At 40.5% G+C, this 27,989-nt stretch overlaps 1 protein-coding gene across 3 annotated transcripts in view; it reads left to right on the forward strand.

Moving 5' to 3' along the window:
- SUGCT (succinyl-CoA:glutarate-CoA transferase) overlaps positions 1 to 27,989 on the forward strand; it is a 942,268-nt gene that overhangs the window by 776,072 nt on the left and 138,207 nt on the right. The gene's annotated exons all lie outside the window — the stretch shown is intronic.

Genomic DNA, 27,989 nt, shown 5'->3' on the forward strand with positions numbered 1-27,989 from the left:
GTTGATAGAAAGATGGATGGAGATAAATACAGGGCAATCCTGGAGGAAAACCTGGTAGAGACTGCAAAATACTTAAGACTGGGGGGGGGGGGGGGGGGGCGGTCATCTGGTCATCTTCCAGCAGGACAATGAACCTGCACAAATGCACAATTTATATTTATTTAAATTTTTGAATTTCATTTTCTTTTCACTTCACACATACTTTCTACTTTGTGTTGGTCTATCACATAAAATCCCAATAAAATAAATGTTTACAAGTTTGTGAGACTAAAGTGATTTTTTTTTTTGAAAACTTCAAGGGATATGAGGGATATATGAAGAAGTGAGTGCAGTGGCCTATTCAAACAGCTGATTGCTGGAGGATCGGACATCAACTCCTGGAAAACCTTTTTAATGACCCATAGGCTCTCAAGGTTCTGCTATCTGGTACCTCCATAGGATGCTGTGCCCCTTTACAGGCACAGCATTATAGAATTATCATCTATATAACTCTGTATTGCATAAAATCATTTAATGTTTGAGGACTTTGAACAATGAATGGCTTTTATGGCTTAGGAGTCATCTGAAAACAAACATTTTAGAGGGTAGGAAACTTTTTGTCAACTGTGTATACTGATATTTATTCTTCATTATACCGTAGGTAGTATACTTTGTAAACTTTGTGAAAACCCTCATTTACACATCCACTACCAGTACTATATCTTTTCTTTCCCATTGCTTTAGTTAATATTTAACTGCTTTTGAAGAATTCCCTCTTCTCTAGTGTTGATGAGTGCTAATCTTACAAAGATGTACCTGCTGGAGTTAGTACAGATGTTAATTGCTCGAATACTAGAAGAATACACAAGGAGGGCGCAAGCATGTGGCAGCTAGCTGCCTTTTGATGTTCTCTGCTCAGATCAGCTCTGTTTGTGCAACAAAAAGGAGTTTAAGAACTCTGTGATTCTGGCAGAAGAACTTGTAGATATTTTCAGGCGACAGTCTGCAGCCATTCCTTTCACTTGGAGCATGTGCTGATGGATTAAAACAGAAAACAGCCACTCAAGAGCTGGTAGTCTTAATCAAAGACGGCTTAACTCAGGACTGCAGCCTGCTGTACTGAAAAGATATGTCCAGATTAACTGAAGACCGAGCTTAGGCCATGTCTCTTCAAGGAAAATGCATTTTTCCATTGTCCCGTAATGACTTACTACAGAAAAGTCACGTTATTTTTAATCCTTTAAATATTTTGTGTCTGAACAAAATAAGATAAGAGATGGAATGCTCTTTGTGCAATATCAGGAATGTGATGATGGAAGGTCATAAATGACAACAACATTATTTTGCTGCCCTATCATGATTATTGGCTTAGTCTATGGATGAAGGGGTTTTATTTATAGTAAAAATTCCATTCAGTCAAATAAAAGCCACCACTGCCAGGATCATTAAGTTATTTCTCTGGTTTATACTACGGTATATCATTTCCTAAATTCCCACTAATTTTATCCACTGTGTATGTTCAAGTTCTATAAGAAAATATGCCATTGCTGTAAGTAGAAATCTGTAGCTAATCTGCACATCAATCCTTAGCACTGGCATATATAGAGAAGTAAGGGCTCCATAGCAAGGATCAAGCCAGGTCCCCCACACAGGACAGAAGGGTTTCCGCCTAAACCCCTTTCAATGACATGTGGGCCATTTTTCCACTGCTTCGTTTGCTAAAAGTTGTTTGTTTAGAGGGTAGAGTCCTGGCCATGTTTCCACCTCCAGTAGAAGAGGAGATGTTCCCAACTGGACCCCCTCTTGTCCTGGGCCCCATAGCAGTCATATGGTCTGCACTATGGTAGTTACGACCCTGATCCATAGTGTTTATATATAAATTAATATCTACAGAAGATATGCACTTTAAATTGTAATTTTGAGCAAACCATTTAAAGGCTGTGGATACCATTGGGGTAATTTTTACTGAAATGTATGTATTTTCACCTAAAAATCTTTTTTGTAATAGTATTTTATTAAACAGTTTGCTTTAGCTGACTTCTGCAGATTATAAGTGTATCTCTATATACTAGCTGCAGAGTGCTGTTTGCAGTCAAAGTGGCGGGGAGGGTTAGGACTATGATGATGATTGTGTGTTTGACTAGACCTGGGAGCCGGATCGGGGTGCTGAGGAGGAGACATAAGAGGAGAAGGGTGTGGCCACAGCAGCAATAAAGAGCAGAGATAACATATGGCCAAAACCTCCAAAAGAACTGACAGAGCCAGATCTGCTTGTAATGAGCTTGAGAACTGGTGATGCTTCTGATACTATGAGCACAGGTTCAAATTATGCCAGATCTTGGCCAAGCTCGGCTGCTAGCTGTGTATGAATATATCTCCCATATGACAGCTTTTCTCCACAAGGCCAGCACAAAAAACATAGCCATGTGCAAGATCTGCAGCATTAAAATTAGCTCTTGGTGTTCAAACACAAACATGGGTACCGGGGCTCTATTGCCACACATAAGATGGTATAACCGGATTCTAGGGGGAAAAAGGCCTGGCCAGCATTCCGAATCGGAACAAGTTTGTCCTTTTTCTCCTGGTCTTCTTTGTGGCAACCTGGCCGCATCACCAAGTAGCACAGTGTCCTTGTCATTATCGTAAGCTGCTTCTTCTGCTACTTCCCCATTTTGTACTCTGCTTTATCGTGCCATATCCATAATGGAACATGTGGCATGAGAAAATTATTTGTTATCAGCAATTAGCATGTATGCAAGTTGTATTTCCTCCCGCTCAAGTTGCTGGTGGAGTTCCATGCCTTCACCCAAATTGAATTCTGTGCTATAGTATTACTACTTCTGGCCAGCTCTCTGAAAAAATTCTCCCATTTTTAAAATGTGCAGTTCTGAGACAGCATCACCAGATCTGGTGGGAAAATAAAAAAGGGGAGGGAACCAATACAGTGTCCTTGTCATCGTCTTCATCAGTTATTGGTTTTCCTGCAAAGACTCCTCCTCCGCCATATCATCAGTCATCGATAATGGAAAACTACTCTATGCATTTAGCACTCAACTAGCCAAATAGTGGATGGTGCAGTTGCTGCTGTACCATTTAGTTGTGCTAAACACAACTCCACACCTTCACCAAAATGTAATTCTTTTCAAAAATTGAATTAATCTGCATGCCATTGATTGGACTTTTTGCCAGGACAGGTGTGGCGAAAGCCACTTCGCCACAGTGTTTTGGAGGGGGCTGTTTACCCGCCTCCTGCCCCAGGATTATGGGCCTCATAAGTCAGGCCTCCTTTGTTCACAAAGGACTTGGACTAACTTGAACCCCTGGTCTAATTCGTGCCATTTTGGGATGAAAAGGGTAGGACATTGTATACGTTGAGTAGTGAGGTCTGTTCCATTGTCTCTCTGTGTGTATTGGCGATGTCCTTTGTCCTGAGAGATAATTGAATTACTTCTCGGTTGTCTCCAGGACAGAGGATATTGTGTATTCACCTGCCTGTGATGATTGCATCAACCCAGTGTGAGGTAATTGTATCACGGGCAGAGGGGAGGATTTTGTGTGGGAGTGTCTGAGTGTATTGTACGTGGTTATTGGCTGTTTTTAAAAAACCCTGTGGGTGGCAACCTTGTTGGAAGATGTGTATAAAATGCTTGTGTGTTAAAATAAAGAGGCTGCTTTATACCTTCATGAAGTTTTGGCTCACGTTTGGGGAATGGGATAACTACACTCTTGGGGATTGCTATATCACAATACTCCCCTGAGTATAAGCTCTATTAAGAGCTTGTTCATGGTTCCTGCTCTCTGGATGTAGGAGAGGTTCACCCACTGGAAGCTGAAGCCCGGTCTTGGGTCCAGCGTGGGTGGAGGACGGTGAGACCCCAACCAAGCTGCGGCGGTTCGTGGGGTCTGCAGTGCGTATGGTGTCAAGTGGAGTGCTTGGAGTCCTCGGAAAGCACTTGGAGCATCTATCGACAGAGGTACCCAGTCGGGGTGCCTAGGAGATCCGTTACAGCAGGGGTCTGTAATAATTTTCTCATCAGTATGGAAACGTGGTGCAGTTTTGTGCCTTCACCAAAATGTCATTCTTTTATGGTGTTTTCCCCTGTTCAGGCATCATTTTCTTACGCTTTGTCTCAACAAGCCACAGTTCTTTTTTTTCAATAACACCATGTGTGTTTAAATACCATCTTCACCCAATAAGGGACAATATTTATAAGGTTTATAATATTAAAAAGAAAAGTTTTTAACCCCTTCTTGCATCACTACGTACATGTACATTGGGGAATGTGGTGCCTCACCACATCCCCACATGCATGTACATGATGCGATTACACTGTCAGTGCACGGAGCGATGCGCTGACAGTTCAGTTTTGCCGACACATGGGGGTTGCTAGGCTGGCCGGCGATAACTGTGATTGGTCCATTACTGCAGATGGACCAATCACAGCGCATTGATGCTATTTAGGGAGGGACTTTGTGTACTGTGTGTCCTCTCCTTTTCTGATCGTCCCAATTCCTGTCAGGGAAGCGATCAGAGAAGGAGCTCTGTCAGAATCCACTCATCACAAATGTTTTAACCCCTTTTAACCCCTTCAGTCTCGAAATGCCACCCTTCTTTGCCCCAATCATTGACACAGATCAGTTATGTGCCTCATCTGTCATCAGCTGTCACCTGTCATCATCAGTTCTGTGCCTCATCCCCTGCCTCACACATAATTAACCCATTTAGTGCTGAAGAGGCATATGCAAATGTGTGCTTTGAAATCCTTTAACAAGTGTTTCTGTCTTCTGTGAGACACCTGTTTGCTGAAAAGTAACCCTTTCCACCACTTAAGTTGTTCGTACGGGGGTGCTCTTTCCAAAATGGGGTCACTTCTTGGGTTTTTTTAATTTCTGGGGACCTCAGAAATCTTTTAAATGCGACATGGCACCTAAAATCCATGTCTGCCAATTCAGGCCTGTCAGCAGAATCCATATTTTTGCTGTTTGCCTGCTGTGCGCCCATACAGCAGGCTACAAGCACATATAGGGTGTTTCCTGAATGGGGATAAAATGGGGAACACATACTGGGGTGCACTTTCTCCTTTAACCCATTGTGTAAAAAAAATTGGGGTCTGCTAGTAATGTATTTTTTCCACAAATGTGTGCTTTAAATCCCTTAACAAGTGTTTCTGCCGTCTGTGTGACACCTGTTTGCTTAAAACTACCCTTTCTAGCACTTAAAATGTTTATATGGGGGTGCCCTTTCCAAAATGGGGTCACTTCTTGGGGTTTTTAATTTCTGGGCACCTCAGGAATCTTTTAAGTGCGACATGGCATCTAAAATCAATGTCTGCCAATTCAGGTCAGCAAAATCCATATTTTGCTGTTTGACTCTAGAGCCCTGCTGTGCGCCCATACATAATTTTTTAAGTACATATGGAGTGTTGCCGTATTCAGGGGGGAAATGGGTAACAAAATATGGGAATTTTGTCCTGTTATCCCTTGTGAAAGTTTTCCTTTTCACAGCCAAGTGTTTCCTAATTCTGTGACACACCTGATTGGTCAAAGTGCTCACTACACACCTTGAAATATTCCTTGAGGGGTGTAGTTTCCGGAATTTGAGGTTTCCACTGTAGGGCCACCTCAGGGTGTCTTCATATGCGACATAGCTCCCAATTACCATTCCAGCTAAATCCGCTCTCCAAAAGCCATATGGTGCTCCTTCCACTCTGAAGCCTACTGTGCACCCATACATCCGTTTTTGAGCACACATGGGGTGTTTCTGTAAACTACAGATTTAGGGTAATAGATTTTAAGTTTTGTTTGGCTGTTAACCCTTGATGTGTTGCAGAAAAAATAGATTAAAATTTAAAATCTGCTAAAAAAAAGTGAAATTTTTAAATTTCATTCCCATTTTCCTTTAATTCTTGTGGGGCACCTAAAGGGTGTAAAATCAGTTTTGATTAGTTGAATCAGTTCAGATAGCTTGAGGGGTGTAATTTCTAAAATGGGGTGATTTATGGGTGGTTTCTAATATGTAAGCCCCAGAAAGTGACTTCATAACTGAACTGGTCCTGAAAAAAATGGGTTTGGGAATTTTTTTTTGCAAAATATCAAGATTTGCTTCTAAACTTCTAAGCCTTCTAACGTCCCCAAAAAATTTAATGTGATTTTCAAAATGATCCAAACATGAAGTAGACATATGGGGAATGTAAAGTAATAACTATTTTTGGAGGTATTACTATCTATTATAAAAGTAAATTTGTTTTATAAATAAAAATGAAATATTTTGACTCAATTTTACCACTGTCATGAAGTACAATATGTGATGAGAAAACAATCTCAGAATGGCTTGGATAAGTAAAAGCATTTTTAAGTTATTACCACTTAAAATGACACATGTCAGATTTGCAAAAAATTGCCTGGTCCTTAAGGGGTCTGCGCCCTGAAAGGGTTAAACACACTGTTAACACTGTCAACCATGTGTTTAACCTTAGCTATATACAGTGGATATAAAAAGTCTACACACCCCTGTTAAAATGTCAGGTCTCTGTGATGTAAAAAAATGAGACAAAGATAAATCATTTCAGAACTTTTTCCACCTTTAATGTGACCTATAAACTGTACCACTCAATTGAAAACAAACTGAAATCTTTTCGGTGGAGGGAAGAGAACAAAAAAAAACTTAAATAATGTGGTTGCATAAGTGTGGGATGTAGCTGTGTTCAGAATTAAGCAATCACATTCAAAATCATGTTAAATAGGGGTCAGCATACACCTGCCATCACTAGCTGCTCTAGTTGGTCTTTCCTGAAATTTTCTTAGTCGCATCCCACAGCAAAAGCCATGGTCCACAGAGAGCTTCCAAAGCATCAGAAGGATCTCATTGTTAAAAGGTATCAGTCAGGAGAAGGGTACAAAATAATTTACAAGGTATTAGATATACCATGGAACACAGTGAAGACAGTTATCATCAAGTGGAAAAAATGTGGCACAACAGTGACATTACCAAGAACTGGACGTCCCTTGATGAAAAAGCAAGAAGAAAACTGGTCTGGGAGGCTACCAAGAGGCCTACAGCAACATTAAAGTAGCTGCAGGAATATCTGGCAAGTACTGGCTGTGTGGTACAAGGGACAACAATCTCCCGTATTCTTCACATGTCTGGGCTATGGGGTAGAGTGGCAAGATAGAGTGGCAAGAAAAACATCCAAGCCAGGCTAAATTCGCAATAACAAATCTGAAGTCTCCCAAAAGCATGTGGGAAAAGGTGTTATGGTCTGATGAAACCATAACGGATGCAGACGGTTGTTTTACCAGAACAGAAGCATTTTTGCTGATATATGACGGATACTGAAAAAACGCTGCTGGGAAAGTAGCATTAAGGGACAACTCTGTTACTGTCCTTGAGTGGCCAAGTAAGAGTCCTGACATGAACCCAATCAAAATTATCTGCAGAGACCTGAAAATGGATGTCCACCAACAGTCCCCATCCAACTTGACAGAGCTTAAGAGAATCTGCAGAGAAGAATGGCAGAAAATCCCCAAATCCGGGTGTGCCAACCTTGTGTCATCATACCCAAGAAGACTGAAGGCTGTAATTGCTACCAAAGGTGCTTCAACTAAGTAGTGAGTGAAGGGTCTGAATTCTTATGACAATGCAATATTTTAGTTTATACTTTTCAATAAATAAGCAAAGATTTCAAACATTCTGTTTCCACCTTTTTATTATGGGGTACTAGGGGTAAAAAGGGTCAAAATATTTACCATATTTTTCGCCCCATAAGATGCACTTGTTCTCCCCCCAAAATGGGGGGAAAATGCCCCTGCGTCTTATGGGGCGAATGCTGACAGTTTTACATCGCAGCCTGCGATGTACGAGCGAGCGGGGAGGGGCTGGGAGGAGGAGCTGGGGCCGGCAATAGCGGCGGGGCGGTGCAGTCACTGTACTATAGCCCCGCTGCTCCAGTGCTGCACTATTCAAATATAAAATGTCTTATTCAATCAAAAGTGATTAAACATGTCCCCCCACATTTAATATTACTGTACATCCTAACACCTTCTGTAGAACGCAGGCAGACAAGCCGGGCGGGCGGCAGCATAACTTCCTGATGTCACGTGCCTGCGCTGCCTACTTTATGAATGAAGCAGGCGGCGCAGGCAAGTGACATCAGTGAGTGACACGCCGGCCGCCCGGTCTGCCTGCCTGCATTCCTCAGAAGGTGTTAGGATGTACAGTAATATTAGGAGTGGGGGGCATGTTTAATCACTTTTAATTGAATAAGACATTTTATATTTGTATACTGGAGCGGCGGAGGGGGGACCTGTGGATGAAGTTTTATGGGGAACATCCTTGGATGGCACAGTTAAGGGGGGTCTGTGGATGGCACTGTTATGGGCTGGGGGGGTCTGTGGATGGCACTGTTATGGGGTGGGGGGTCTGTGAATGGCACATATATAACAGTGCCACCCATAGATCCCCCATAACAGTGCCACCCACAGATCCCCCCTCTAACAGTGCCATCCACAGATCCCCCCTGTAACAGTGCCAGTCACAGATCCCCCTGTAACAGTGCAAGCCACAGATCCCCCATAACAGTGTCCGTCATCCAAAGATCCCACCATAACAGTGTCCGTCATCCACAGATCCCCCCATAACAGTGTCCGTCATCCACAGATCCCCCCATAACAGTGTCCGTCATCCACAGATCCCCCCATAACAGTGTCCGTCATCCACAGATCCCCCCATAACAGTGTCCGTCATCCACAGATCCCCCCATAACAGTGTCCGTCATCCACAGATCCCCCCATAACAGTGTCCGTCATCCACAGATCCCCCCATAACAGTGCGTCATCCACAGATCCCCCCATAACAGTGCGTCATCCACAGATTCCCCCATAACAGTGCATCATCCACAGATCCCCCCATAACAGTGTCCTTCACAGATCCCCAGTAATAGTGCCATCCACAGACCACCATTAGTTCCAAACCCACCAAAAGCACACCTTTTGGTTAAAAAATTTTTTTTTCTTAATTTCCTCCCCAAAAACCTAGGTGCATCTTATGGGCCGGTGCGTCTTATAGGGCGTAAAATACGGTAATTGTGATGCATGTTGCATTGTTGTTTCTTTTTCTATTAGATGTCTTTGCAATTTCTCTTCCCTTCTTTTGCGTGACAACACATTGTTTAGTTTAAAGGGCTTGTCTGCTTTTGACAATTCCATTTTGTTAAAAGGGTCCTCAAAAACTCATCATGTGTTATACCACTGCAGAGCTGACCAGCCGTTCACTTTGGTCCCCCATATGGAAAGATGCTGGATGATCTGGTAAATTGAGGGAGGTCTATAATGAGGAGTCCCCTTTATTAAGCCAGACTGCTGGCTATTTGAAAAAGGATTGTCCTCATCTTTCTATGCAGTACCACAGAGATATAGGGGTTTAACCCACTGCTACTGGTAGGACAGGTGACGAGAATAAATAACAGACTAGTCCGTCAAAAAGCCTCTAGTCCAATTTCCCATTGTCTTTTTTCCCCTTCCGCTTTCTTTGGGACAAGTAGTGTGTTCTAGGCCCTCTCTGGATATGGCTAGCCTCCTTATTTTTGAGGTGGTCATGTTTGGGAGGTGGATGTTACCCTATCCTTCTCATTCTATCAGCTTCTGCTCTCCCTATGGCTGCAGGGTCTGTAGTTTTTCGTAGTGCCATCTCTGTCACCTCTCTCCTCTTCTAGTATGGTGTGGAGAGTGGTGTGACGTAGTTTCAGGCATCAGGATCCTAGCCAAATCTGCTGGAGATGTGGACAGCTATGTTGGTTGTGGTGTATCTGATGATGAGTAGGTGCTGAGGATTCCTAGTGCTGAGCAGTGATGGCCAGTTCGCAGTGTTCGCCCGCGAACACATGCGGGCTGCCATCTTAACTCACAAGTCCGGCAAGGCCTCCGGCGGCTGTTCTCAGAACTGCCTGCTCCCGGTGACCGCATTTGTTTCAGACCGGCTCGCGGCACAGGTCAGGGCTTACCTGTGCCTCGCCGGACTTGTGAGTTAAGATGGCAGCCCGCATGTGTTCGCGGGCGAAAACTGCAAACTGGCCATCACTGGTGCTAAGCACTGTGGCTCGTTTTCTCTCTTTTTCTGGGGAAGAGTGAAGTTCTTTGCTCACTACCGGGTCTGGCCTTTTGTCTTTGTTGAAATCACTAAGAAGGGGAAGTGGAGCAGCTAGTGTTGCACTTGGCCATCTTTGTTGTGGTGCCTCATCCTTTTTTGCTGTTTTGCAGCCTGTAACAGTCCCTTGGTGTGCTTGAGGAAGGAGGTTCTTCCTGCTCCTCCTAGAGGATTTTAAAGGCAACAAATGTGTTTGTCCTGTGCTGCATGTGTGTTTCTCTCGAGCATAAGCGACTGGTATGGCACAGCCTTGTGGGTAAAGACATTACTTATTGGATATTGGGGCTTCTGATGAAGCAGATTTCGGCTGGACTGCCGCAGGGGGAGTGGCCTAGAGGCTATTTTATGGGTAGTCTATGAATTATGTATTCTCATCACCTGTCCTACAAGTAGCAGGGGTATCAAACACTTTATTTCTATGCTGATACTTGGATTACATGAAAGAAGAATAGCATAAGTATAATTAGCTCTTTCTAAACCAAATTTATAAGTGTAATTCATAATAATTCAAAATTATATTAAGGTCTTTTTAAACCAAATCCTGCCTGAGCCCACTCCGCTCAGCTGAAAGCTATGACTAACACATTGTTACAGAAGAGCTTTTAGTTGAGCGAAGCTGGCTCAGGCAAGATCTAAATCCTGGCATAGCACATTGTAAGTGCTGTGCCGGGATTTAGCCAAGCTCAGGGGGCACAGCAGAAGCAGCGATCCGTACACTGCTCGATGTGGCCCCATTCCACCAGTACAGTGGAATACGTAAACATGTGCATCGCTGAATGTACTGATTCTAAAGCACTTAGGATAGCTGAAGTTAGGGTGTCAATTTCTTTAGTGAAAAGGAAATATACTTGAATAAAGTACATACAATTTTTTTAGTTGGTTAAAAGTTTAGCTACTCTAAGTTTCTTGCTGCCTGGGTTCCCTCTATAGTTGTGGCTGTTGTGGGAAGTCTCATATTAGAATACTTCATTGATGTCTATTTTGTACCTTTTCCCTGTGTTGTGTAATCTTTTAATGTCATGCCAAGAGTCATATGTTTGTCTCTGTAAATACGATAAGCCCTATACAAAGATATTCGTGTACACAGTCATTACAAATCAGCACACAAAGGGGATAAGTGTTTCACACATGAAAATAAACATGAGGTAAAAAGCTCTTTCTGAATGAACATGAAAGGACTTGAGTATGGAAGGAGGCAGGCAATATATCTGGTGGCAAGGATCCAAACCGTCAACCCTGTCCTTTATTACATTAATCCTACTTTTGCCATCTAGTGCTGTTTTCTGCGCTGTTCACTGTTCCGAAATCAAAGTTCTACTTTATTGTTCTATGGTGATATTAACTATTACACTGGCAGACTTTAGTTCGCTAACACAATTAGCAAGCTCTCTACTATTATTTGTGGAAAGGTTCTTTGCTCAAGAAACCCCCCCCCAAAACAATTTGAGTACATATTTTCACCTAATAAACACTAGAGCCTTCCTTCCTTTATACCTAGTAAAATGTAAAAAAAAATAAGGGGACACATTTACTAATACCATCTAAAATAGGGATCAGCAACATCTGCCAATCCAGCTGTTCTGAAACTACAACTCCCAGAATCCTCCTTTCGCTTCTATGAGAGTTACAAGAAAATCTGAGTATGTTAATGCTGGGAGTTGCACAGCAGCTGGAGTGCCCAAGGTTGCTGATTATGGGTATAAAAGTAAGCCAGTGTAAATTTAGACAGTTGGGGAGATTTATCATTTCCCTACACCAGCTTTCTGGTGAACAAAGTCACAAACTCCGGGCCAGATTTTTCACGACTCTGGCAGCTCACTCCACTTTAACATATGGCTAAAGTCAGTTTTAGCCAAGTCCGATATATGATCGGCCCTTTAAGTCTGTAATAAATGTGGTTTGACGGTAGCAGTTTATCCGTCAGTAAGCAGCTTTACAAAAGTCGCACATCTTTACGAAAAAGTCGCACGTTTTTATGAAAAAGTCGCATGTTCTAATAAAAAGTCTCATAAGATCAGCATGGTCCTCGCTGGAGTGAAATTGCGACTTTTTCGCGACTTTTTCGCAACTTTTTAAATAGTCCCAATAGTAAATCTGTCTAGAGATTAATTTACATAAGAAAACACGCCCACTTTCAGAAAACTGGCGAGCATAGTGCAGAGCAGAAAAAAGTCGCTAATTTTTGCGCAGTTTAAGCGACTTTTTCACTCCATTATTCTGACTTGAGCTAATGATAAATCTGGCCCTCCGTGTTTGCAACTTTTTAATCCAATTGAGAAAAAAAAACTCCAGTTAGCCCTTGCCAATTTCCAAAAATAAATAATGGCAAGGGCAGGGAGGGGCAGGACCAGTAGTCTCAGCACATTTATCTTCTTTTACATTATTTTTTGGGCATAATTGAAGACAGGAGATTTCAGTTTAGGCGCATGGACAGCCAGAAAATACACCTAATTTATGACAAGACCTGCCCCTCACCATAAATTAAGCACATCCTCCAACAGTGCAAGTCTTCCCCAAGAGTCTTAAATGGATTTATCATAGCGATTAATGCTGAATGATAATCTGTTGCTTCTTTGGACTGTCTAGCCTAAGTTTACGCTACCTAAGTTGTTATATTTTTTCTAAAAAAATGCTTCAAAATTGTGCAGCATTTTTGGAATATGGAGGCACATTTAAGCCACATGCCTTTTCCCATGAAGCTAAAGTTGTGTTCCGCCCTTTAATAAGCCAAACACCTGTGCCAACTATGTTGGACATAGTCAGAACATGTAAATGTGTAAGAATGTATTTATTCAATGGAACCCCCTCTAGGTGTGTGCCTGCAAGAGGGTTCGTTCTCATTGAAGAGATTCAGCAGCATATGGAAGCGTATTTCAGACAATGATTCATGGGGAAAATGGTATATGTATAAATTAACTCTCCTCAAAATGGAAGAAAACTATCCTATACCATCCAAACCGGAGACTATTCTCCTCCTTTGGTGGAGTCCTTGGTTTGGCTGGTATGACTTGGTTTTCTTCCCTTTCAGTGAGAGATTTTGAATTAAAACATAATTTATCAAAACAGTTGTCAAGGAAAACTGACTTAGTTGCCCATATAAACCAATCAGATTCCACCTTTCATTTTTCAAAGCTCCTTTGAAAAATTAAAGGTGGAATCTGATTGGGCAGCTAAGCCAGATTTCCTGTGCACCAGTTTTGATAAATCTTACCCAATGTTTATTAATTGACTGCAAACCCCTTTAATAATCAAATATCTGTCCCATTGTTCTTCGTTCAGATTTGTATTTAAAGCGTTCACGTCTTATAACAGGTTGTAATTAAGCACAGTGGAATAGTAGAAACCATAGAAGATTACCTGCAAGTGTGAATGACCCCCAGTAATGACGTGTAATGAAAGGACACTTCTCTTTTGTGACAGCCACATACCTATCTTGAACACGCATTCTCTTTAATGATCTTTTGTCAGCACAGATCAACGTGACCCATTTTTGGGTTTGCTATGTACAGGTGAAGCTTCACTAATGCTCTTTATGCTTGTTAATGTTTCTTTTTATCTTAAAAGGTGCAATTTATATCAACCCTGTATTTTTTTCCTATCAGGTTCCACTATATTTTTGAAAAATGAGAGATAATTTCTCCTCATACGTGTTAAATACTGTGGTTTAATTTGAAAATAGCTGCAGGCACATGTGCTGATGACATACATGTGGACAGGACCATTTTTCTGCTATGAGATTAATGTTTTTATGCAAACAGACATGGAAAGGCTTGAAATTGTAAACTGACACTTTAAGGTGGTAATTTATCACATGTTAATGCATTGTGTCAATGTCAAGGGATCTGCACAAGCAATTAAATAAGATACGGTAATAGTTCCACAATGCTGGATACAAAGCAGATAAAAAAAAAAAATCAAGTATAAACCAATCTAAATGGATTATCTAAACTGAACCAAAATGCAGTATTGAGAATGCAGGTAGGGGTGGTTCTAATATGAGACCAATATTGCTCAGGAAATAATCTTTGACTAGCTGTGCAATAAATATAAACTCACTGCAATACATTTTGATGGTTTTTCACCTCCCTCGGTGATTTTAGCTGAATGCGTGGGTCTGTACATGCGCAGTATGGTGGTCCATACTGTACGACCCCTTGCAAACTGCGTTAAAAGTGTTTATATCCTCAATGCAGGTTTTAATGCCTAAACTTCTCCTTTTCCAACTGCATAAATTTGCTATGCGCCCTTTGCTCAGCAATAGCGGTATATTAAAAGGAGTTCATTCGGTCCTTTAAGTGTACTTTTAGTAACTGTAGATGTTTGGGTTGTTCTTAGTATTATGCATTGGTATCAAAACTGATCTCCATTATTTTCTGGCGATCCTGCTGTGTCACATGCTAGAACATGTTAGAAAAAGGGTTGTTTTGCTCCCATTACTGATGATGGTATTTAGTACGAAGGTCCAATACATGTATTTATTATGACCGTATTAGAGTGAAGTGATGGGAGGGGATTCTTAATGGGGTTGTCCAACCATAAGAGCTGGTAAGGCAGGTTTCACAGAATTGCGTTTAAACCACATATTGTCTGGCTGCAGCAATCTCTGGTTTGGCAGCATTTGTACTTATTTGAATGTTCTAAAGAACTCAGGAGACAAAGAAAATGTACATTTAGAGATATTTTTCACTCTAGCATGGAGCTCCCTACAGATGGTGAGACCCAGACATCACCTGGACATAGGGAACATAAAAAAATTTGAGATGCCATGCTCTGTAAGATAATTTCTCACTGCAATTTTGTGATGCTGTCTCACAGAAGTCTCTCTTGATCTAAAGACATAGATAAACATATACTGTATTTGTGCTATAGTAGGTCTCTAACCTACTTTGGTCTCTTTGCTTTGGCACAACATACTAATAGAGTGTGCTTATGCACGTTCTACAAGGTTACACTAACATGCTTCCTACGTTGGATACTACTAAGTACATACGACATTCCAAAGGGTGCTTGTAATGTCTGTGATCTCCATTCTTGTACTTGAATTACTGGTGGATTTTCTGCAATTGTGTTTTTAAATGAAGCGAAACGCAGAATTATTTTTTATATTGCCAACTTATTAGATCAGCAAGCACAGATGGTTTTGATCTATTTTTCTGGTATTATTATAAAAAAAAGAATTTAAGTCAAAACATGTCTGACAAATATGATTGGTGTACATATATTTATGTATATGCAGTATTACAAGATATTTTTTACAAAATAGGTTATATTCAAAGTTATCAGGAACTCAGTTTTGATAATATGATATCATTAGAGCATTTTGGTTTAAGATCCTTCCTATATTGACAGCACTGTATATAGTGTACAAGCTAACCATATTACACAGGATTGTAGCACCAAGTCTTTATAACAGTTACGGTCACAAATAAGTACAAATAGAGCAGAGTTATACTTATAACTTGATGCAATTTATTAAGTGAGTTAAAGGGGTTTTCCAGTAATGAGATATAAGACATCAACATTTGATCAGTAGGGATCAGGCTCCTGGCACAGCTATACCAAGCACAGTCCCTTACATTGTATAATGGGTGTGGTTGATTTAACAGTTCATTCCTATTCACTTGAATGGCACTGAGCTGCACAAAAGTCACTTGACTAACGGATGTGGCTATAGATGAGTGACCTTCTTAAAATTAGTTTTGTGTCCAATTTATAGATTTTTTTGTTTTATTTGTTTTGTCCAAATTAATTCTACTGGAATGAAAATGGATATATGGCACTCTAAGGTCCCTAAGACTCATATTTATTTTCTTATCTTTCTTTTTCTCAATCACATTTTGACCTTCCAACCCCCCCTCAACTTAATGACAGCAAATATTAAATAATGTCAGAGTGAGTCTAACATATACAGCTATGGGTAAACACGTGGTTGACAGTGTTAACAAACAACCTACATAAAAACACACTGCACTATCACATTTGAAAATTAAAAACAATTCCAAATATTGTCCATTATTGGGGGCAGATGGTGTTTAAAGACACATGGTGTTATCTGAAGGGGGGGAAAACTGTGTCTTGTTCTCAACAATCTTTCCAAAAGTTATACCTTAACAGGGGAACATACCTGTTTACACACAGACATTAGTGTGTCAGAAAAAGCAATGCCTTGTTCTGAATGAGTCTGGAAAAATTCTCCCTTTATATTGGGAACAGCAGAGGTTTTGCAAGGGTAATAGTGGTATGTGGCCACAATAGTTGAAGCAGCAGTATAGCATGGAACAGACAATGCAGTAGAATAGATGTGTGTGTGGCTGTGTAGGGGTAATAATTGTAGTAGTAGTGACAACTGGGTAGGGATAATTGAATTGCCAGTAGAGTAGGAACAGTAGCCATATGGTACGGAACATGACAGCGGCAGTGGCATGATGGGGCCAGTGATCAATAGCCATAGTCAGCAATGGCAGATCTCTTCATCAGCCTCAGTGGGAAGTTCTGAAAATGCTCACGGATTCATGCCTCATTCATTTTGACAAATGTGATGTTTAATACACTGGCAGAAGACAGGTGTGTCCGCATGGGTGTGACAACGCAACCTGCTGTGCTGAAATCCCTCTCTCAGATGACACTGTAGACTGCACTACATCCATAGCAAACTGTGCCAATTCCAACCACTATTACAGTCTAGTGCCCAATAAGTCCATGGGATCAGGGAACACTATATGTGCCGGAGAAAGGCCACAGTCCAGGTGGGACTGAACCTGGTTGTTCAGACAGTTTTGCATCCCTTTCGGCAACAGGAAAACATTCCTCCATTTTTCTTTGATAGTGATAGTGAGGCTATCCAGTAATCATCAGATTGCTTCATGCTATAAATATTCCTTTTAGTATGTAAGCAAGTATACAGCTTGCCATACTCGCCAGCATTCCCAAGGAGCCAGTTCTTTCTGGTTCTGCCCCCTACTGTGATGATTGTACGTCATTGCCAGTGTCAATGTCATCGTCAGCCATGTGATCCTTCACCCTCAACTCATTCTCCTCCAGTGGCAGCACCTCATCCATTTTCTTCCTACATTTCCTCCTCTGTGGAACTTTGTGTGAGTCCCCAACAGCTACAGGGCAGCCAGCAAGATGCGGAAGCTGTTCTAAATATAAAAATATCAGGGGGATGACATTGTTGATGCTGCAGTTGTCTCTACTGACAAATCTGGTGGCCTTATTGAAGGGCCTGAGTACATGACATATGTCTCTAATGAGGTTCCACTACCTACCTATTTTCATCCTGCAGATCTTCCACATAGCAATGCATTTGTCTGCTGGCACTGTAGAGAAAAACTGCCAGACAGGAAATATTCAAACAGAGCTAGCAGCAGCTGAGTTTGGCTTAGGTCTAGCAAGTTTTGAACCTGCACCGAAAGTTTAAGCTGATTAACCAGTTGCCAAGCTGACCATAATAGAAGCAAATCTGCTCTTACCAGTTTCTTTGAGGTTTTGGCCTTACATTGCCTCTGCTCTTTATTACCGCTGCTGCAACCACCACACTCCTACTCATCACGCCAGTCTGGCTCCAAGGTCCTTTCAAACACACAATCATTGTCATAGTCCTCACTCTCCCCACCACTTTTGTCAGACTGTAATATGGCTCCAGTCCAGATTCAGTGCTCTGTATTTGCTCCAAGTGCCACTGTTGCAAGTGCTACCACTGTTCCTACAATCCTACAACCACAAGTATATCTATGTTATTGCAGCACAACTCATTCACTAATATTGCTCAGTATTTTGACACAAAGCAATACGTTAATGGTTAACTGGTATATGTTGTAAATGCTGTTATTGCAGCACAACACATTTACTAATAATACACGGTATAGTTTTTTGAAAAAGATAAGGGGTAAATGCTCTGTGTTTGCAGCATAATTTATTGCTATTGATGCTGCTGGTGCTGGCAATAAGCCTAATCAGTGTATATTTTAGTATTTTTTTTTTGCTTTATATAAAAAAAAAAGGCTGGCTGTCCATTTATAGAAAACAATTAGATGGTTGATAAATTCTGTTGTTACCGGATTTTGGGTATGTTAGTGTTTTGTTAATGTATACTATATCAGTATGGCATTGAAATATATCGCTAAAGAGTTGTATATCTACTAGTATATTGTGAGAGTGGCCAACCGTCTTATTTGTATGAGGAGCCACAACTCTCCCTCACCAGATGAGGTAGAGGGTGAGAAGGATTGGGCCTGATCATTTTATTGCGACTAGAGTTAAGCCAGCCCCAAAGATGTCTGGCAGTGGCTTTCTCCTCACTCCCCATTGAAAACACATAAACAGAACATGCATGTATATGGGGGAGTTGGGGGAGATAGCTGTCTGCCAAATGGCAGCTTTCAAAGGTGTATAGGCACCTTTAAAGTTAATGCATACAGTAAAAACATGTTTGCAGACCCTGTATGTAGTTCCTATGGTTTCATGTTGTAGTGCTTTACTCTATAACATTATGTGATACCCGCAAGTGGCACTATTTCTGAAACACAGCATGCAATTAGAATGTGGCATATTGTTCTGCTTCTAGAGTCCTATAAATCCCCCCCAAAAAAATTGTGTGCCTTCGTTTAAAAATGGAGGCGCATAGATACAGTCTGTGAACACTGTATTATGGATCCAAACAAGACAGAAATGTAGTGTCTGTCCATATACAAGCAGTTTTGTCTCTCTGAAAGCAAAATAATTCGTTTTCCAATAGTTACCCTTTGCTTTGATTGTGCAAGTAGAATTATTTCAGTAATGACATAAGACTTCTTCATGTTTCAAAATAGACTGGCTTAGCTACTAGTACTTGAGATAAACTTTGTCCTGTACATCTCAATTTGGAAGATAAAGTATGATTTATGGTTTTAAATGCATATAGAAGCTTGTTTTTCTTGTTGCACACTGTGCCCTAGGTATTATAATACAGAAGTGATGTCTATAAGCATTTCTAAATGTGAAAAAAGCAGTTATCCACATGTACGAAATTCCAGAAACACATAACTGCAGCGGGAGTTATAGCTGTCCAGCACACCATATTCACACTTCATAGAGAAACTAGAACAAACCTCATGAAAAGGGAACCTTCCACATTTGTCTTTGGATCATGTGTTCTATTCATTTTAATAATACTGTATCTGTTATTTATGAAATACACATTATTCGTTGCTTTCTTTTTCTCTTATGTCCTCAGCAGGACTAATATTACTCTATATATCTGCAGACATTTTGCCTGTCAACGTTGTTCTCTCCCAGTAAGTCAAAACTGTGTCATCAAAAAATGAAAAGTTCTTCTGTTAAACATATTTGGCGAACTGTCCACTAGGCCTAAAATATGTCAAGACTTCCTGTTCTTTTAGAGCAGCTACATGGTCCATAGACAATGGACAGGAGGGGACCTCCTAGGCATGCTCTGTGACCTGTGCACAGGTCAGGAGGGAGTAGATGAGCTTTGATATCAACTATTGTGAATGGTGGATGCTGTGTTAGCTATACAGAGAAGATAGCTGTCATTGTAATTATGCCTGTTACAATAATGAAATGTAAACTGAAAAGATACCTGTACAGAATAGGGAGTTTTGACATATTTTGAGCCCAGTGGTTAGTCAAAAACTATAGCTCATTTGTTGATGACACATTCCCCCTAAATTGTGACTTGCATCTACCATCACTTCAAATCATTTCCCCAGGCCTTGTCATTTGCTTTAACATCAATAATCAGGAGCCTAACTATAGCAATAGGAGCCGTAGCACTTGCTATGAGGCCCACAGATTGGAGTGGCCGAATCAGGTGCTAATTATGCATGTTGAGGTCCCATCTTATTTTGCTATGGGGTCTTATGAATTATAGTCAAGCCCTTGTCAATAATTGATGTGCAGCCAGCCAGTTCACACCTTACATCAACTGCACTGTCTGAGCCACATATAGAGAGACCTTTCTGTAAAGCCAATAATATCTTCCAAGGTTTAAACAAATGATGACTGAATATTTAGAAATTTGATTTAGGTCCTGTACCTAACTGGTTCAGGTGTCCAATTTAATCTTAATTGATTTAACGCTAAACAAAAGTGCTTGAATTTCCCTGAAAGCTGGTTACAAATGCCTCCTTGACCAAGTAATAATCCTCTTTGGAAAATATAGGCTGTAGATATTGTGAAGATATTGAGTAAACATTAATCGGAGCCTGAATGAGAAAAGATTCGAGCAATGCTAACAGTGATATCTCCAATCTGTTATGTTCCATAAAGGTATATAGTGGGTTGAAAGCAGACGAAAGTCTCAAATTCAACTTTTCATATCATAATTACAAACCTCAGTTGATGTAGAGGAAGACAAAAACATTACACCCGGCATACATTTCTTTGTAAGTGTACTTCAACACTAGCGTTATTCTTTTCCGGTATTGAGTTCTATCCTAGGAAAAAAAACTGATCAGTTTTATCCAAATAATTCTGAATGGAGTGCAATCCGTTCAGTATGCATCAGGATGTCTTCAATTCAGTCATTCTTACAGAGAAAATTCCGGAACACTTGCAGGAATGCTGGATCCGGTATTATTTTCCATTGAAATGCATTAATGCTGGATCTGGCACCAAGTTTTCTGGAAAAACGGAACAGGTTTTCCGGTCTGTGCATGCGCAGACCTTTAAAAATTTGAAAAAATAAAAAATACCGGGTCCGTTTTTCCAGATGACACCAGAGAGACGGATCCGGTATTGCAATGCATTTGTGAGATGGATCCGCATCCGGATCCGTTTACAAATGCTATCCATTTGCTTTCCAGATTCGGCAGGCAGTTCCGGCAATGGAACTGCCTGCCGGAATCCAACAACGCAAGTGTGAAAGTACCCTAACCCTGGTTATCAATTTTATGTCCCTGGGCCTCAAGCAAAAACCCTCTGTTCTGTGCATGGTTGTAACAACAGTTTCTGACCGATGATGTTCTCCTACTCACCGCTGCTGTCCCGGGCTTCATGTTTGGATGAGCACTGTCCTTCCGGGCACCTACATCATCGCATCTGGCAGCATTACAGGGCAGTTACAGTAGCTGTTGTGATCTCTTGTTGGTGTCTTCCCATTCACTGCCACAGTCCTGGGCAGTGTCCTTCCAGGCATTGTCCATCCTGAATCCATTCCATGGTTTTCCTACAGCCCTGCACACTGCATGCCTTTCAGCCTGTTCCTTGTAGCACCTCATTTAGGGCTGGCATGCATCACTTCCAGTTTTTTTAAGGTTTTGTACATTTGACTTGTGTGACCAATCCCAGCCACCCTGCACCTATATAAGTGGTCTAAGCATCAAAGGTCCTTGTGTCCTACAAAGGTGAATTTGTCTGTGCTAGAGTTCCTGACCTTCGCTTGTCTTCTGGATTCCATGTCTGATCCTTGCCTGCTATGGTTTGACTCTCGTGTTGCTGACCTGGATTGCCTGACCTGCATCTGTGCCGCCTGCCCTGACCCATTGCTTGTACGACTATGCCTCTGCCTCATTCTCGGTCCTGTACTGTCACTCCTGGTTACAACCCGGTCTGTTGACTACATCCATACCTCTGGTACGTTGCACTGGTACCTCCTGGTCCGCTTGGACCAGCTACTTAATTTGCCAATACTCCTTAGACAACACCCTTAGGGTACTTTCAAACAGCGTTTTTGTTTTTCGGTATTGAGTTCCATCACAGGAGCTCAATACCGGAAAAAAAAAAGATCAGTTTTATCCCCATGCATTCTGAATGGAGATAAATCTGTTCAGGATGCATCAGGATGTCATCAGTTCAGTCATTGAACGGCGTTTTGGATGGAGGAAATACCGCAGTATGCTGCGGTATTATCTCCGTCCAAAATTCCGGATCAGTTGCCGGAATACCGGATCCAGCATTAATTTACATTGAAATGTATTAGTGCCGGATCCGGCATTAAAAATACCATAATGCCGGATCCGTCCTTCTGGTCTGCGTATGCGCAGACCGGTAAAAATGTGAAAAAAAAATAGAAACGGATCAGTTTGTCCGTATGACAAATGGAGAGATGGATCCGTTCTTGCAATGCATTTGTGAGACAGATCCGCATCCATATCCGTCTACAAATGCTGTCCGTTTGCAAGCAGATTGCCTGATCCGGCAGACAGTTTCGGTGACGGAACTGCTTTCTGGATCACTCTAACGCAAGTGTGAAAGTAGCCTCAGAGGAGGTTGGTCACATGGCACAGTGGGTTCACAAAAGGAATAACTTATCACATTGGGTTTTAACAACCTTTCTTTCCATGCCCCTTATTAATAAGTTGACCTTCTGTCATAATTAAAATAATTAATATGTCATCAGGTCCTCTTTTTTTGAAAGCTGGGTTTAAAAATTAGAAGGCTAGTCGATGATTCCACAATTTAATATTTATTCATGTCTCCTGACTGATATCAAACATCCAAGATCAGGTTCAACAAGAATTGGGCATGCTAGATTTCAGCATTCCTCAGGAGATAAGCCACTGCTAGAGGAGTTTGGCAGCTACTTATACATGTCTCCATGTTAAAATAAAGACACTGAGCATGGATATCACTGAGAAGTTAGAAGGTACCTTAGGGTATTCGTATGGCTAAGTCTATCTAGTGTAGTATGGGGTAACTGCAAACCACTGTTCCTGGAATTTGGTTAATCATTTGAGTCATTAGGAATCATGAGAGATTCCATTTTACTACTATTCCATATGTTTGATATGTTGTGAAAAATGAAAGGAGCTTTTATCTTGTTCTTTAAAAAGTTATTTTATAGTTTTGGATCAGACTTTACAACTTGATCCAAATGTAATGCAAACCATAAAAAAAAAAATCTATAAACATATATGACCTTAACAGGATACCTACCTAGGTCGAGAATGCTCGTCGGTACTTAACTGGCCGGTACTTAATACCTTAGGACGAGCATTCTTGTCCTAGGGTTAACCAGCTGCCCCACACGCGCTGTCGCGATCAGCAGCAGTGTCCGGTTGATACTGACAGCCGGGCCCCTGCTGTATCTGCTAGCATCGGTGAAAACACTGATGCTGGCAGATCAACCCCCTGTATGCCGCGTTCACACTGACAGGGGCATACAGGGGGTTTGTGCCAGCCTGTACATCCCCATCGGGTCCCCGTGCTGCAGTGACGGGGACCCGATAGTTGCTATGGCAGCTACATAAGACAATTGGGCAAAAAATAAAAAAGATATGGCTTTCATAAAATGGAAATTTCAAAAATGTTTTTATTGTTTAAAACTGAAATATATTTTAAAAAACAGACATATGAGGTATTTCCGCATCCGTAACGACCTGTTCTATAAAAATATCACATGAGGTAACCCATCTGGTAAACACTGTAAAAAAAGAAAACAAATACTGTGCCACAAAGCCATTTTTTATCACCTTACATCTCAAAAAGTGTAATACCAAACGATCAAAAAGAAGTATATACCCAAAAATAATACCAATCAAACCATCATCTTATGCCGCAAAAATGAGACCCTACATAAGACAATCGGCCAAAAAATAAAAAAGATATGACTTTCAGAAAATGGAGACATAAAAACATAATTTTTTGTTTCAAAAATGCTTTTATTGTTTTAAACCAAAATATATTAAAAAAAACATAAAAATATCATGTAAAATATAAGAGTGAAACTGGATCGCACATCCTCAATACTAAGCTTTTATCTAATAACTGCTTCTCAGCGCAATTTATAGTATACCTACCCCTATGTTGCATACTGTACATGCGGCATTAGTATACAATTTGATCAAAAAGCATAGGCCCACCATGACAAGGTTACCTCCTCGAGTAGGAACCTACTCCAAATTTGGCACAGTGCTGTTCGCTGACCACCAGCGCCGCAGCACTGCACCAATAGGCAGTAGTAAGAGTAGGTTCCCACTCAAGGAGGCAACCTGGTCGTGGTGAGTGGGCCTATGCTTTTTGATCAAATTGTATACCAATCCCTTATGTACAGTATGCAACATAGGAGTAGGTTTACTATATATTGCCCTGAGAAGCGATATTAATTATGCTGAGAAGCAGTTATTAGATAAAAGCATAGTATTGAAGAAGTGCGATCCAGTTTAATTCTTATATTTTATATAATGTAAAAATATCACATGAGCTAACCCCGTCTGGTGAACACTGTAAAAAAATAAATAAAAGTGCCAAAAAATACATTATTTTGTCACCATACATCACAAAAAGTGAAATACCAAACGATCAAAAAGTAGTATGTACCCCAAAATAGTACCAAATAAACATGTCATAAACAGTCATCTCATCTCGCAAAAAACGAGACTCTAACTAAGACAATCACCTAAAAAATAAAAGAGATTTGGCTTTCTGAAAATGGAGATATAAAAACAGGATTGTTTTTCTTTCAAAAATTGTGCGCTCTACCGTGTTCCCGTACAGCAGTTTACGACCACATATGGGGTAATAAATATTGAGTTTTATTTGGCTGTTAACCCTTGATGTGTTACAGGAAAAATGAATTAAAATGGAGAACCTGCCCAAAAAGTAAAATTTTAAAATGTAAAAAAAAGTTTGTAAAAGTTTGTAAAATCAGTTTTCAATAACTTGAGTGGTGTAGTTTCTACAATGGGGTCATTTATGGATGTCTTCCATATGTAAGCCACACAAAGTGAGTTTAGAGTTGAAGTGGTCCTTAAAAAAGTAGGTTTTGGAAATTTACTTTAAAATTTTAAAATTTGCTTCTAAAATTCTAAGCCTTATAGGATCCTAAAAATATACTTACATTTGCAAAATGATGCAAACATGAAAGTGGACATATAGGGAATGTAAGGTATGGTAATAACTATCTTATGATGTATCACTATCTTCTTTAAAAGCAGAGAAATTCAAATTTAGAAAATTGCTAATTTTTCCAAATTTTCTGTAAATTTGGGATTCTTTAATACATAAAGGTGAATTATATCGACAAAATTTTTTCACTATCATGAAGTACAGTGTGTTGCTAGAAAACAATCTCAGAATGGCTTGGATAAGTAAAAGCATTCTGAAGTTATCACCACATAAAGTGACACATGTCAAGTTTCCAAAAAGCAGCCTGGTCCTTAAGGTGAAAAATGGCAAGGTCCTTAAGGTGTTAAGCATTTCCACTGTGAGTTTAAAATATTTTTCTAAGAAATTTTGCTCTACACTTGCAACCTCTTTGAGGGACTGTTACACTGCCTGCTCAGAGGAGAGGGACAGAGATGGGCACAGGTGCCCAGCCTTTATTCATGCTGTGCTGGCGGGCATGCCAACAGTGGGCCTGACCACTGGCATTCCAAGGTGCCACAGCATGTGCATCCTTGTCAGGGCTCACTGGTCTGTTCCTGAAGCACACACTGCATGGATCTTAAAGGGCCAGCACATGCACCCTAGTCTCCTCTAGCCATTGGATGCCTATTTTACTGATTCTGATCCTCTGCTGCCTGACCTGACCATTGCCTGTTCACCTTATTGACCCTTTGCTGCCTGCCCTGACCTTGAACTTGTTTTACAGATTCACATATACACTGCCTGCCCTGACCTCTGCCTGTACCTGACTGCAAGTATTGTCTGACCCCTTGGTGGTTTGCACCGATGTCTCTGACCCCTGTGGGTCAGAAGCTAACCACACTGGGTCTATTACAAGAATTAGTGGCCTGGTGGCTTCCCTGCAGATTGCAGGTCCCTGTATAGGTATTAAAGGCGGGTACTGCCAGGATAATGCCCTTAGGATTAGCCCTAAGTCAAATTGGTTGGTAGGTACAGTGGTTCCACCCCTTTTGTCCATAACAGGCACACATCTTCTTGAGAAATATGGCCCCATCTGTAAATGATGACTTGCTGAATTAGCAGTTCAAGCCTTTAATACTTCTTCTACTGATAGCTACCGTCACTTATGTTGTATTTGGATTAATGTACGGTATTCCCTATTAATATTTTCATTGAATAGGATATGTTATGTTTACCAGATTCCAAACCATTAAATATAGGATATATCTTAAGAGACATATGTAATTGTATATTTCAGGGGTAGAACTAATTTCCACCTATAAGCCAATTATTTATGTAATAAAACTCTATCTCTGGTGGACTAGAATGAGATACTAAACTCATACTCATGGAAATAAACGGAGCATTGAAACAATTCATCAATTAGCAGTGCATTTTGATGTGCTCATGAGAGAAAAGAAAGAACGTTAAAGCAACTGTCCCTTTCGTGAATACCCAAGTGCAAGGGTAGGCAACCTCCGGCACTCCAGCTGTTGTGAAACTACAACTCTCAGCATGCATACTTACTCTGTTCTTCTCAGAACTCTCATAGAAACAACTGGAGCTTCACAACAGCTGGACTGCCAGAGGTTGCTTATCCCTGCCCTAGTGGATGCCATCATGACTACAGATGAACGAATCAATACTATACATGAATCAGATTTGTTATGAATCTGCCTAAAAATACAAACTTACGTAACTGTGGGCTTACTTTTCTGAACCTACTAGCATTAGGCGAGGCTGAAATGGCCAAACCCACTAATTAGAAGGGCCAGCCACATCATTTTGGCCAAATGATGTATGTCATAACTAGAAACTGTGTTCAGGTTACTATTTTTAGATTTCATGTGCCATGCCTGTTCATGCCCTCGATATGACCCATTTACAGCCTCTTAGCCTGTAAATGGAGCAGTGGATGAAGTGACAGATTTTCATGACCTGATTCTTCATACAGATGTTACTGTATGAAGACACTTGAAATTTAATGTTAGAAGTAGAACCATTTTGGATAAGATATACAAATTTACAAAATAATTAGTCCTGGAGCTTTAGATTTTTAACTCCTTGCTTTCCAAGGAACATACATGTTTGAAATTTTTCTATTGACATTTCCACATGGCTTGTTTTATGTGGAACAGATTGTACTTTTTAATGGCACCATATAATGTTTAAAAATGTCTTATTTGTTGTTTGGGTTTTGTTTTTATGTTAAAAATGACATGACAGCCTTATTCAGGTCAGTATGATAGCAATACCAAATTTATATAGTTTTTATTGCTTTACTACTTAAAAAAAAATATAAAACCTTCTCTAAAAAACATTGCATCGTGTCGCCATATTCTGACACCCATTCTGACACTTTTTTATTTTTCCTTTTAATGAATTATGGTCATTTTTTGTGGGGTGAGCTGCAGTTGCTACTTTATGATGATAAAAAAATGATCCAGAATTGTGTTTTTTTTGGTCGTTTCACCTCCCCAAAGAATGATGATTCTTTGGGGAGGTGAGATGACCAAAAAAAAAACAATTCTGGGTTTAGGATTATTTTTTTATTTTTTTTTTTACAGCATTCACTTATCGTGAAAAATAACATGATATTTTAATATTTTTTAAGCATTCATTGGGTCAGTACGATTACGACAATATCACATTTATTTATTTATTTTTTCTTCTGCTTTAACACAAAAAAAAATTGAAAAAAATAATGTATTTTGTCACGTACTTTCGCTGACCTTGCCTCTGTATACTGATTTTTGACATGACCTCTTGGCATTAGACTTTGCTTGTTTGTGACCTCGCCTTGCCTGCTGAGTTTGTCTGAGTTTACCTCCTGGTTTCACTCTGCTGTGTATTTGACTTTAGCATTTCCGTCTGAGATCCGTTTTTTTAGACGGAAATAAAAGTATGCAGGACTTTTTTTTCCCATCTAAAATAATTGGATTGCAGGCAGGAATGGTTCAAATGGATGCCAAATGTGCACAGCAGGCTCATCTGTTTCCTCAATTCTGGTCACTTCGGCACTCAGTCTCAGCCTGTATGCTGGGGCCTTCAACCCCCTCATCAAACAGGTCAGGTTCAAGGG

Source organism: Bufo gargarizans, chromosome 5, assembly GCF_014858855.1.
Source record: "Bufo gargarizans isolate SCDJY-AF-19 chromosome 5, ASM1485885v1, whole genome shotgun sequence".
Lineage (NCBI taxonomy): Eukaryota > Metazoa > Chordata > Amphibia > Anura > Bufonidae > Bufo > Bufo gargarizans.